This window comes from Galeopterus variegatus, unplaced genomic scaffold (genome assembly GCF_000696425.1).
Source record: "Galeopterus variegatus unplaced genomic scaffold, G_variegatus-3.0.2 Scaffold242, whole genome shotgun sequence".
In the NCBI taxonomy this organism is placed as follows: Eukaryota; Metazoa; Chordata; class Mammalia; order Dermoptera; family Cynocephalidae; genus Galeopterus; species Galeopterus variegatus.
The window spans coordinates 561,779-575,302 of record NW_007726353.1 but is presented as its reverse complement, the minus strand read 5'-3'; the positions used below and the strand labels follow the sequence as shown (position 1 = coordinate 575,302).

Below are 13,524 nucleotides of genomic sequence, written 5' to 3'. Positions count from 1 at the left end.
TGGTGCCTGCCCATAGAAACCCAGACACACAGACACACATCCCAGATGCAGCAAACACAGGCACACAGATGACATGCATAGGCCCCCACCCTGATAAAGCCATCATGCATATATAAATATTCTCATACATGTATACTCTCCCAGGTACGCACCAGGGAAAGAAATATAGTTGCACAGTACTCCCCCCACCACCCCACCAAACCCACAAATCCAATGCACATGCACACAAATGCATGCTATACGAAGGCCATCAGCACACACTACACAGATATCTCCCACTCCAGGTCCTCACACACTCACGCATACACACTGTGACACTGAGATGTACAAGTCACATTGTGCTAACCTCTGACACTGAGTCAGCAGCCAGCCAAGGGTAGGGACTCTAAAAGGAGTTTGGAAGTTGCTGACAGGTCCCACAAATGCAGCTGTGGCCACTACAAGGAAGGGAATGGGGAGCACCGAGGAATGTCAGGTCCCAAGGATGGGATCTGTGGAGCCCTGGGCCCTACTCTGGACAGAGCCCAACTCTCCACAGTCTCTCATCCCCATGGAATGAGACTCCTTATTCTCCTCTCTGACTCCTTGCTGTCAGCTAAAGCAAGGGGTGGCTTTTCAGGGAGAGAGAGAGCCATATGGGAAAGCCGTGAAATTATATGTGATGTGACTCCATCAAAGCTGCTCGTTGGTGACCACCCCAGCTTGGCCCTGGTGGGTTGAGAATGATTAAGGGGGCACATACCATTCTCAGAATGGCTTCACCTAACCAGGTTGGAGATGTCATCCAGCCATGATCTGATTCAGCAAACCAGCATTAGCCCCACTGATATTTATCTCAGGGTTGGAGGGAGCAACGGGGGAGAAAGTTATTTAACGCACCCTTAGGGTGAAGCTCTAATGGTGAGATTCCAGCCAATGAGACTGGCCAGGTGTATTGGTTATCTGTGGCTGCATAACAAATTACACCCAAACATAGTGGTTTACAATAAACATTTATTACATCACAGCTTCCGAGGATCAGGCATCCAGGAACAGCTTAGCTGGGTGCTTCTAGCTCAAGGTCTGTCATGAGATTGCAGTCAAGGTGTTGGCCAGGGCTATATCATCTCAAGTCTTGATTGGGACTGGAGAGAAGGCTCTTCCAGGAAGGCTCACTGACATGGCTGGCAGTTCATGCTGGCTGGCAGCTGGGGTGCCTCAGTTCTCTTCCATGTGGTCTCTCCAGCAGGATAGCCTAGACTTCTTCATGCGATGGCTGGGATCTGAGAGAGAGGGAGCCAAAGAGAAGGGAGGTGGGGTGGAGAACAGAAGCTGTAGTCTTTTATAATGTAATCTTAAAAGTGACATCTCATCATTTATGCCATATTTTATTCATTGTAAGCAGTCACTAAACCCAGCCCACACTCAAGGGAATTACACCCCACCTTGCAAAGGAAGATGTATCAAAGAATTTGTGGACTTTAAAAAAAAAAAAACACAACAACTAGGCAAGAATTCTCTTGCATTCTACCCAATGTCTGCAAGATGATGAGCACCTCTCAATGGCCCTGAACTCAGGAAGACCATGGAGCTTCCTGAGGGCATGGCCAGGTGAGGGTGGGAACTCAGAGGTAACCCTTGCTTAGAACCAGAGTATAGCAGTACAGCATTCATGGTAATTAAATGCATAGATCCTGAGACAGACTGCCCAGGTTCAGATTCAGGCTCTGCTACTTACTAGCTGTGACCTTGGGCACTTAACCTCTGTGCTTCAGTTTTCTTACTTGTAAAATGGGTGAAATAATCGTACTTACTCCCTAGGATTATTATAAGAGTTAAATGGTTTAACATTTAGCACAGTGCCTGGTATGTAGTAAATGCCATATAAGTAGCAGCTAATAATATTGGTTCTCACCTCTCATTGACAGCCTCCTCCCTGGGGACACTTTCTCACAAGGGATTTATTGAGCACCTTTGATGTTCCTCAGGCAACTCCCATATACTCATCACCACCACCCCAGTTACCCTGGGTCCTTGCTATCACCAGCCCCACAGGCTGACCCAGCTGGGGGGCTGAGCAGAGGGGCTGGGCTCCATGAGCTCCATTTGACCCTGCCAGCCCAGCACCACCTTTTGTGGCCTCTCTGGGAATGTTGTGCAATATGTTGGCCACAAACATTTTATGAGCAAGAGGACAGGAAGAAATTTCCCTCTATCGACCGCAGTGAGGCCTGCTCCCTCCCCCTCCTCTTTGTAAGTCTCCTTGGCTATGAGGGGACCAAGGCCAAAACTGTGCTCTCAGCAGAGCCCCTGAGCCAGCAGCCCAGTCTCAGGGGCCCCTTCCCCCAGCCTTCCCAGTGCTATACCTGAAACATCTACCCCCACCCCCACCCCTGGCATGGAGGAGTCGGCAGAACTCCAATCTAGGAGACCTGGGTGCATGAGACCTAAGGTCTTTAGCCCCTTGAGACAGGCATCCCCTCTAAGGTTACTTGGTCTAGGAGTCCCAAGACATTTTCACCCAAACACCAATAAATAAGAAAAATAAGGTTTTTGTAGGAAATTTTTTATAAAGCTGTATCTATTCAATTTGAAGCTCTAGCCTCTCTATTCTGGGATTATGTCTTTTCTACTTTTTTGATGCTAAAATATCCTTTTTTAAAGAAATGATGCTGACAGCAGTTGGTAGTTTTCCCTCCATGCCCTTATAAGGCAAAATTAACAGCTGGCAACTTTATGCTGGAACCCACATTGAAAACACTTTTTTGCTGGCCCATGAAATCCAAATGTGTGAAATATCACTCTCTTATGTGCAGGAAGCACAAAACCACCCCCTGCCCATCAAGAACACCTGCTGACCTCTAGCCTGGGCTCAGACACCTGGTGCAAAGGGGAGCTCACCACATTCCTGCCTCAGCTCTGCCAGCCACTTGGTGTAACCCAGGAAAAGCCCCTTCCTCTCCCTGAGCCCTGGTTGGTCTCTTCATCCACTCAATAAGCAGGGTGGACTGATGTCATTTCTCTGCCTCTGATCTAGACCTGCTCCAGACTTTACCCTGGGCCCCCCAAGCCCTCAGTGCTGCCCTATTCCCCTATTCACCTCCACCCTGAGATGCCCACAGGTGGATGCTGATATGTTGGGGGAGGCAGCCTGGGCCTGGGATGCTCCCTCACTAGGTTCCATTGGGGCCACAGGCTGAGCCTGGGGCATGAGGGTGGGAGGGGTCTTCAGTCTTTGGCCTGGTGGACCCTTCTGGATGTGCCAGGGGAGAGAAGGATTTGTCTCACGGGCTCAGCCTGCACTGAGTTCTTGGGACCCCCTCCACTCCCTGCCCCCAAGGCTTGGCTGGAGTACAAGGGGCCCCTTTGTGGGGCCTAATCTCAAAGCACTGAGGCTTTAGCGACCTTCAGGGATGAAAGCGCCAGGAGCTGGCGGCTGGGAGGTTGTGTGGGGGCAGTCCTGCTAATCCCTGCGCTTCGGCCAAACAAAGCTGCCAGGAGGGGCTGGCTCCCGGGAGATGATCCAGAGAACCAATTCCCCAAGCCTAACCCGCTCTGACAGCCCGACAAGGAAAGGCCAACTGCCCGCCCTGATGGCCCCAGCACGGCCACAGGGGCTGAGGAAGACCTGGCCTGGGATCGGTCTGCACTTCATCCCCTCCACACATGGACACCCCTCTCTGTCTGTGAGGATGTTTCTCTGCCTCCTTTCTCTCCATGTGCAGATCCGCTGGCCCCCTAGTTCCTTAGCCCCCAAACACCTCAACCTCTTCTCTTCAGGCCCTGATACCCTAGTCCCAATACCCCAGTTCTTAAATCTCAGCCCCTAAATTTTACAATATCCTAAATCCACAGCCCCCAATATCATCCCATTCCTCAGTACCCCAGACCCAAACTCTCTAACCCCTAATCTCCTGGCCACTAATTTCACACTCTAGTCCCCAACCCCCAGACTCCAAGCCCTCAACCACCAATCTCCACCTCCTCTGATTCTGGGCCCCCAATCCTTAACTGTCCACCTCCCAGCCATCCAGCTTTCGTCCCCTAGCCCCATGGGTCACCAGCCCCTGCAATCCTAGCCCTTCCACTCCTGGGCCAGCCTGAAGCCCCTGCCTTTCCACGGACACCTCTGGCTCACTCTGCCCCACACTGTTCCGTCTGACCAGACTTCCAGGACTCCACATGCCCAGACCTGTACTCAGCTTGGTCATGGAGAAGACAGAGGAGGGAAGAGGTTTTGACTCAACCCTGATGAAATCCGTGCCTCCTGCCAGACACCCCATGACCACCTTGGAATCCTGAAGTTTCATTTCAGCCTCACAGGTGAGCAGCATCATGGCTGGAGGAAGGGGCAGGGGTCCCTGCTGGGCTCAGTGGTCTGAGAAAAGCAGCCCCAGAGGGCTAGCTTCCTGGGAATGGAAGTGTGGGGCTTTCTACCAAGCCATCCCTCCCCTAGACTGAGGTGACCCCTGATGCAGAAATCTCCAGCAGACCGAGAGAGAGAGCCAGGTGCCAGGGAGTCACCCAGGCCGGCAGAGGATCCTGAAGAGCCAGGACAGCTTTGGGGCCCACAGGAAAAGGGTTGGACAGGGCAAGGGGGCTGGGTTCCCAGGAGAGGGGTTAGGGCCAGGCCAGCACAGAGCATTTTCCCACCATAGCCTCTGCTGTCTCCAATCCACTAATCTGATTACGATATTTACCAAACTTCCATGGTCTGCTGGGGCAGGGGGTGGGGGACGTTACACTGAGGATCTCAGTTCCAGTTCCCAACATAATGTGAGGCCCAGAAAAGTGTCTATGGGCCCTGAAATGATTGCACCAGGCCATCTCATGGGGCTATCTGAAAGACCGTGCTCATCAAGTCTAGCCTTCAGGAAGTCTCCCTCTGTCCCCAGACACCTAGGTTCTCTCCAAGCCATTTCTGGGCCCTCATGCTGCCCCACCACATTATTAATATAATAGAATAGTTATATTATTCAAATCTGGGGCAGTGCCTTCCCTCCTGAGGGTCAAACCATGGTGAGCTTTCAGGCACTGAGGACAAAGAGAGTGGTGGTACAGGCCCCAGGGGGTGGGGCTGCACCCCTAGTCAGCGTCAATGTCACATACAGTTGCTTTGACCTCATGCCCAGGCTCAGGGAAGGCTCACCTTCCCATCCCCCTCCCTCTCCTCTATGCCATTGGGCACCACATAGGAGGTCTGTAGGGGATGTCTTGGGCTTGCTCCCTGCTGGACTGGGGTGGCTGTGAGAGTTCTGTGGATTGGGGGCATTGCCTGTAGATGAGAGGGGAGCTCTCAGGGGACTGGAGGTGCCAGTCTCCCTGAGGACTGAGAACAGGGAGGAGGCCCTCCCAGGGCAACCGCACTGCCTCTTGCTCTTCCCTCTCCACCGTGGGTCTAAAGCCCCAAGGTCATTCACCCCTTGCAGGATTTCAAATACAGAAGTTATTTTTGGGAGCAGATAAGAGTTCCTTTCTTTCTTTCTTTCTTTCTTTTTTTGGTGGCTGGCTGGTACAGCGATCTGAACCCTTGACCTTGGTGTTACAAGGCCTTGTTCTAACCAACTAAGCTAACTGGCCAGCCCTAAGAGTTTCTTTAAAAAGCTAACAGTCCACGGCCAACTTCAAACTGGGACAAAGCTCCCCCCTACCCAGGGCCCTCTAGGGTTCCCACCCACTGTGTACTCAACACTTACCCCTTTGGACAATTCCAGCTATGGGTTGGGAGAATAGAAACAAACCAGGCGTCACTATGGATTGGTCGCCCCCTGCTGTCTGACTTTAAGAACTTCACTCTCTCCCCAGGGTGCCTCAGCCAGGATCTTTGTTACTCTTCCCCCAATCACACAAGGCCTGCTCCTCTCACCTCCAGATGCCCTTGGTTGGGTCAAAAAAAATCTATCCTGGCTTGGGGTCCCAATTCTCCACTGGCAGCTGGTTGGAAAAGAAGATGGTCAGTCCAACGTACAGGCAGTTTTCCAGAAGATGCATTTGTACAGGCTGAATCTTGACTTTTCAGCCCCTGGGGGGCAGAAGGGAAGGAGAGACCAACACAGGAAACTGGCTAAGACAGGGGAAGTAAGACTGGGCCAAAGCGACCCAGAGACTGGGAAGGAGGGGCATGGGAGAAGGACCTGAGGAAGGAAGAGCGAGGGGAGAAATCAGAAGGGCATATGGAACAGAACAGGTGAGGTGGACACAGTGATGGGGGAAAGGAGAGATGGGCACAGGTGAGAACACAGGTGAGCTGGGGAGGAGCACAGGAGGCACAGAAGGTGCACAGTGAACAGAAGCCAACAAGGGGGCACATGAACAGGAGCCGGTGCTCCTTGCCGCCTGCCATCACTGGTCCACATCCAGCCCTGCATGTCCAGTCCTGAGGACTGCCAGCCCTGTGACTGATGGCCAGGCCCCTGCTGAGGACACTGAGGGCAGCCACTCAGCAGAGGCAAGTAGTTTAGAGTTCTGTGGCCTCTGGACTATGGGGCATAGTGGGGGCAGCAGGCAGAACAGATTGAGTTCAGTGCTGTGGTCATGGGCCCAATCTGGTGGGGGTGAGGAGACAGGATTTGTGAGCCAGGCCTCAGCTCCTCTCCCTCTCACTCCTGCCTGGCCCAGGGGTCCTTGCTTAGGCAGGCCCAGCACCTCTCTCCTGTTGCAAAGCCCAGGAGGGAGCCCTGTCCAGCTGGCCCGAGAGCTCAGTCTTCTAACATGCCAGGCACCCTTGAGGACTGGACCGGGCCCTGCCTTCCAACCCCTCCTCGGTGTGCCCAGCACACACAGCCAGGCCCAAGCTCGCTTTCTAGTCTTCGCCTCATTTTCCTCCAACCCCTTGGTGCTGTGTATGTGGGGAAGAGGGTGGAGATAATTAGACTATATCTACAGATTGTCCAGCCCCAAATTCATGACTTCTATGTCCCAAAGCACTAGCCTGCCAGGCCTCAGAGGGAGAAAAGCCGACTTCATCATCACTTTTCTCAGCAAGGGCTCTGGGTATGTAACTCTGCCATGGCCACCCAGCACATGAGCTGGGCTGGGACCCAGGTGTCCTGCACTCACCCAGGACTCTGCCCACTATCTCCACTGCCTCTCCAGGGCCCTGTGATGGGTCCACCCATTTGTCCTCCCTACCACACACACACATTACACACAGGCCAGAAGATCTGTGGCTATGAGGAGGAGTGAGGGCCTAGGTAAGCAGACTTGGGGCCTACCTTCTGTCTCCAAACCCTGTGAGGTTGTGGGGGTCTCAGGACCCTGGTACCAAGAAAGGCCAAACAGGTCTCCAAATGAGAGCACTTAGCACTGAGACAGGTGGCCCAGGAAGGTGCTGAGTTTCTCATGCCCAATAGAGTTCAAGAAGAGGCTGGAGAAGGGAGGCTGGATGGGACACTACCTGAGGCTCTTTCTGGACCTGAAGCTCCAGGACGTTGCAAGGTAGAGAATGGGGAAAATCACCCACCCTCAGATGGACCCCTTGCTCCCCTACTTTTCTTCCTCCCCAGACACATGGTCAGAAGGAAGTGTCTGAGTGGCCTCATTTCTTCAACCTCCCACTCCCACCTCCACATCCCTCAAGCGAGCCTGGGTCAGGACTTAGAGATGGGCTAGCCCAGCCCCACCCCCGCAGCTGCCCCTCCTCACGACTCCCCCATCCAGGCCTCTTGCTGTGCCTGGCTGAGCGAGGATGGGGGACGCCAGGGGGCTGGAGAGGGGGCTCATCATCGGTTGTGGTGCCGCTAACAGACCGTCCTCGGCCACATCCTATTACTGCACAGCCCCTCCCCAACCCCCCAGCCTGGCTGGCCTGCGCCTCTCCACGGCCCCCCGGGACCAGGCATCAGATTGGAGTCAAGATTCCGAGAGTGTCATTTGCCGCCGTTGATGGTGCTGATAATAGGGATGGGCTGGCGGGCAGGGAGCGGCGGCACAGAGGCGGATTCTCTATTAAGGCTTCCCTTCAGCACAGCAGCAAGTGAGAAGCAGGCGAGAGGCAGACTAGAGTCAGCACCAGGCGGGCGAGGCCGGGATTGTTCTGTGATAGGACGGACACCTTTCCTCTGCCGCTCCCTGCTCCATTAATGAAGACCAGGCTCTGACAGGGAGTGTGCAGACTGGGTAGTTATGGGGTCAGAGTATGCCAAATGCCATGAAGGGGACAGAGAACCAATAGGAAGCCCAGCCCACCCTTCTACCACCCAGCGTCCCAGAGAGTCTGCCTGTGTCCTTCCTACTTCACTGCCTGGGACGCAAAGTCCCCAGCTGCTGAACAGAAAGTGATGTGCTGCTGTCCTTCCTGCTGTCAGAGCAAAACCTTACAGAGGCCAGGAGTCCTCACCCCTGCCCAGAGAAACCTGGCAGAGCCTCCCCTCAGCAGCCACGACCCTGCTGGGAGCTTGGCCAATGGCTGTTCTTCTAGAAGGCCTTCACCTCCTCCAGCACCAGCTCATGTCTGCCACCACCACCCCCACCACCCCCAGGCCACCCTCACTGTCATCCCCCCACCCCCACCCCTGCTTCCACAGGTACACAGCACTTGCTAATGCTATCCCCAACTCCATCATCACCGTGTAGCAAATGGTTAAGAGCACAGGCTCTGTGGCCCCTCCATCTACTAGCTGTGTTACCTCTTGTCACGTATTTTAACCCCTCTGTGCCTAAGTTTCATCATCTTTAAAATGGGGATAGGGCTGGCCCAGTTAGCTCCATGGGTAGAGCATGGTGCTGACAACACCAAGGTCAAGGATTCAGATCCCTGTACCGGCCAGCTGCCTAAATAAAAAAATAAATAAAAAGGGGATAATGTTAGCTACCTAATAGGGTTCTAATGATTAAACAAGTTACTACCCATAAAGCACTTCGAGCAGTGCAGGACACATAGTCAGTACTCAGTAAATCATATTGTCACTTTTTTATCCCTGTCACCTTAGCAACTTTGTTGCCATCATCCCCACCTTCATCATCACCACTGTCACTGCTTTCCTTAATAGTAGTAGCAGCTATCACTTATGTAGTATGTGCCAGGCCCTATTCCAAGTATTTTACTTATATTAACTCATTTAATCCTCAAGACGACTGTATGAGGTAGGCACTATTATTAACCCCATTGTACAGATGAGGAAAATGAGGCACAGAAAAGTTAAATAACTTGCCTAAGGTCACACAGCCAGCAAATGTCAGAACGAGAATTTGAACCCAGGAGGTACCCTTTGATACTATGCCAAACCACCTCCCACTAGGGCCTATTTCTTTGCCTATAGCATTGCCACATTTGACTCTTGCCAGCACTTCCCCATCACCTCCACCATCATCAGCACCCCTGCTCTATCCACCCTTCCGTGAGAACATTAGCACCACCATCACCTCTGCAGCTATCTCCACCTCGATGGTCATCATCTCCATCTCAATTTCAACCACCATCAGGTCCCCAGCACTGTTTCTGGAAGCCTATCTAGGACAGATTCTTGCTTCTGCCCTCCCTAGGTCCTGTGCTCTGAGAGGTGTGAATGTTTCCTGTGATACAGACCTGTTAATGTGGCTAGTCCTGGAAAGGACAGACAGAGAAATTTAAATTGCTACAGAGCTATTCAGGTGCCAGCTAGAATTTAAGGTCGGCTGGAGCTTGCAAGACGTGCTTTGCAAGGCTGACTTCTCAGTTCCCGCAGGAGGACCAGTGTGGTTTAAACACCCTTTTAGCATTCTGAGAGCCTCTGATGTGGAAAGACACGTTTTACCTCACAAATAGCTAGGCTGAGAACAGATTTGTCAACACAAACACAATCCCCCCATTTGGCTACTTACAAGTCTGTCTTCTCAACCAGCTGAAAGCCTTGAGAGTGGGCACACAGCCTCACTCCTCTCCTTGTCCCCCTTCTCCATTACCTCCTCCATCCCCCAACATACACCCATCACCAGTGAAAAAGACAGAGAAGCTCTAGTTGGGCCTGGAAGGGAAAGGGGGAGGTCTTGCTGTCCATGGTACTGAGACAGAGCTTTGCTCTTTAGAGGCCCGCAGAGGGGACCTCTTGTCCTTCACAGGTAAGAACTATTATTCAGTTTCTCAGGGCCCATCACAACTTGCCACCACTGCTTGCAAAGCTCGTCACCATTCACAGAGTCTGTCCCTATTTACAAGGGCCATCACTGTTTGCAGAGCCTGTTAGAGTTTGCAGAGCCTGAAATCATACACAAAACTCATCAGAGTTTGCAGAGCCTATTACCATCTGCAGAGCATATCCCATCACTGATTTCTGAGCCTGTCACTATCACAGATCTCATGATAATTTACAGAACATGTTACCATTTTCTTTTTTTTTTTTTTTCTTTCTTTCTTTCTTTTTTTTTTTTTTTTAAAAGATGACCAGTAAGGGGATCTTAACCCTTGACTTGGTGCTGTCAGCACCATGCTCACCCATTGAGCTAACCGGCCATCCCTATATGGGATCCGAACCTGTGGCCTTAGTGTTATCAGAACCACACTCACCCAAGTGAACTATGGCCGGCCCCATGCTACCATTTTCAATGCCCAAAACTTCACAAAGATTGTCCCTATTTGCAGAGCCAAACCCCACATTTAGATCTCATGATTGCTTATAGAGCCTGTCACCGTTGGCAGAGCCAGGCTCAAGCCTGAGTACATAAAAAGTGCTCACGAGGCTCTTATGATCCATTCCCTTAAAGACATAGGGATAGAGAAAGATGGGAGAAAATGGAGCAAGAAGGAAGGAAAGGAAATGAACATCAGAAATCCACATTCATACAAGACTCCTATAGGCCTAGCCTGTGTTAGGCTGTGTAAACAAAGAAATGGGGAAATGAAATAAAAATTACTCCCAGTTCTTAAGTCAGGCTCTGTGTTAAGTGCTTTACAGTCATTATTTCTTTTTATCGTCACCACAAGCCAGAGAGATAGGGACTGTTCCTATCCCCATTTTACAGATGAGGAGGCTGTCCATGGCTGAGAGAGATCAAATAACCCACTCAATATCATAGAGCTTGTTAATAGCAAGTCCGGAACTTGAACTTGGGTTTGTTTGACTCCAAAAACCATCTCTACAGACTTTCATGGTATAAAAATGGAGGAAAAGGGAGGAAGGCAGGTTCAGAGAAATTGGCTACTTGTCTAAATAGAGACAAGGCCCAGTCCTTGAAACACAATCTAAAGTGTAAGGCTAAGCCTCTGAAGCCTTCAGAGTGTCCCTGGCCTGACCCAGACAGTCCAAGTGCAGGCTCTGGAGGATAAAGCCCCTCAGAGGGAACAATAAGCATCCAAGACACCCCATCTCCAAATCTTGGGACAGGCCAACTTTCCCTCTCCATGGGGAAGTTGAGCTATAGCAGCCTTAGACCTGAGCATAAAGACCATGTAGAATCACACAGAGGTTACCAAGGGTGAGAGGCAAGCCTCGAGACAGAGACAGGGACACAGATTGAGAGACACCAAGATTCAGAGACAATGAAGAGCCTGAGAGAGTCACAGAGACAGAGAGAAATACAGTCAGATAGACAGATTCTTAAGCCCATGGAGGACAGAGTCAGACATGGGGGGACACTGAGAGATAGAAATAGAGACACAGAGAGACCAAGAGCAGCAGAGACCATGAGGACAGGAGGAAGGAGGGCATGAGGTAGAGGAGGACTGTGGTGTCTCTCGGGAAGACCCGCTGTTCAGTCCACACTAGGAAGGTTTACAGCACCTGGAAAAAGTGAAGGAAGCTCCTACTGAAGAAGCAAAAGAAGCCCTTCCCAGGATGCTCTGCATGCGGACAATGCAAGACTCTGCTGGACACAATCCCACTCCTGGGTAAGAATGTGTACACAGCCCACGCCCAGGGTTTAAGCCCCTTACTCCCTTTACCGATCTTGGGGATAACTCAAGAGACTGCTCTCTTGAGCTCAAGTGAGTTCGGAGCCTCGAATTTTGTAGGCAAGTGCTTTCCCTAGTTTTGACTCCAGTGGTGGAGTCACCACCCCAAATAGGCAGGCAATCTTCATAAAACAGCATGCTTGCTATGCAAAGCCAGCAGGCAGGGGCTTAAGCCCCCCTTCTCTCCAGTCTGTCACCCCTGCTCCCCCCACATGGAAATCCTCTCATTCCCACTGCCAAGTCATGCCCCCCAGGCTACATAATTGGATGACTTTCTTGAAAAGGTCCCTGCTGGTTTCCAGCTGTGTTGAGGAAACAAAGTAAACAGGAGATGCTTGCAGCCCAGCACACAGTAGGCACAATCAATTATGGAGGCACGGTGGGCAGGGACCCCTCTCTCTTTGCTATTCCTCCCTCCCCCACTCCATGGCCAGCATGACCTAACTGGAGAAGAGCAGGGGTTTTGCCTCTTCACTTGGGCCAGAGAAGGGGAAGAGGGAAAGCAAGGAGGCCCTGGGGCAGACCTGGAGTCTCATTCCAATCTGTACCCACCCCCCTTGCCCCTGCCCCCAGCCTCAGATGGGCCATGGGCTTCTCTCTCCAGGAAGGTAATGGCTTCTGGCTTGAAACAACTGAGCCACTGGGCCACTTCAGATTCGGCCTCTCCTTTCCCCACCCACCCCCCATACACATGTACTTGAGGTCTGGACAGGGAAAGTGGAGTTCAGGCTCCTCTCCCCTCAGGGCAGGCTGCCCCAGACTGGCTCCTCATCCCCTTTGTGCTCTCCTTGGTGACAAGCCTGAATGGGGAGGGGGAAATTGTAGTGAATCCCAAGGGTCTCTCTTCTCCCCAGTGGCCTTCCTTTGGGGGAGGAGTGTGAAGATCTCCTTAGCTGTTGGATTCTTCCTGCAGTTGGCCTTTTCTGAACTAAAAATAATAGAAGTTCCCGCAGCTTGAGTACCTACTATGTGCCAGCCACTCTACTGCATGCTTTATCTTTCTTTTGTGTAGAGCCTATGAGGAAGGTATCGTTTTGTCCCTATTTTAAGGGTGAGGCCTGAGGCATAGGGAGGTTAAGGACCTTGCTCAAGGACACACACACACACATTAAGTGGTACAGCAGGATTTGGACCAGGGCAGGGTTGTGCAGAAGGAGGCCCACAGCCCAGCTAAGAACAAGAGATGCTGTTGAGCCCCCACCTGGAGTGTGGGTGGAGTGCTTTTTCCTGTCCTCATTCCCTCTAGCCCCACAGGCCTGGGAGAATCCCTCCCACTGTGCACCCCTGGGGCGGGGCTCCTGCCTGGGCAGCCCCTCCCCACAGCCTGACCCCTGATTGTGACCAAGCACTCCCTGCAGCTGCCTAATCAGATCTGCCCCATTGGCAGCCAGAGAAATCCTTCCTGAGCATGAAATCAGGCTTGATTGCCCCATGGGGGGCCAAGCACCTCAGTGGGAGGTAGGGGCGGGCTGCCTGGTAGGTCCTGTCCAGTGGGTTGGGAGGCCCAGGAGAAGGGCGTTTACCATGATTTCTTTTCCAGGGTCTGACTCCTCTGGCTTCTCCTTGCATGGACTCAGAATCAGAAAGGCTGGAGCAGGAAAGGCCAATGAGGGAACCAGGGCCAGGGCCAGGGTTACACAGGGAGTGGAACATCCTCTTCCATACCCAGCGCCTGATAT

General features: G+C 52.2%; 1 long non-coding RNA gene across 1 annotated transcript; it reads right to left on the bottom strand.

Annotated features, from left to right (window-relative positions):
• Positions 1-979: 979 nt before the first annotated feature.
• Positions 980-5,914, bottom strand: LOC103585474. Its single transcript, XR_550078.1, has 2 exons — positions 5,846-5,914; positions 980-1,262 (listed from the first exon to the last, which is right to left on the bottom strand). It is a non-coding gene; the product is annotated as an uncharacterized LOC103585474 (long non-coding RNA).
• Positions 5,915-13,524: the final 7,610 nt, after the last annotated feature.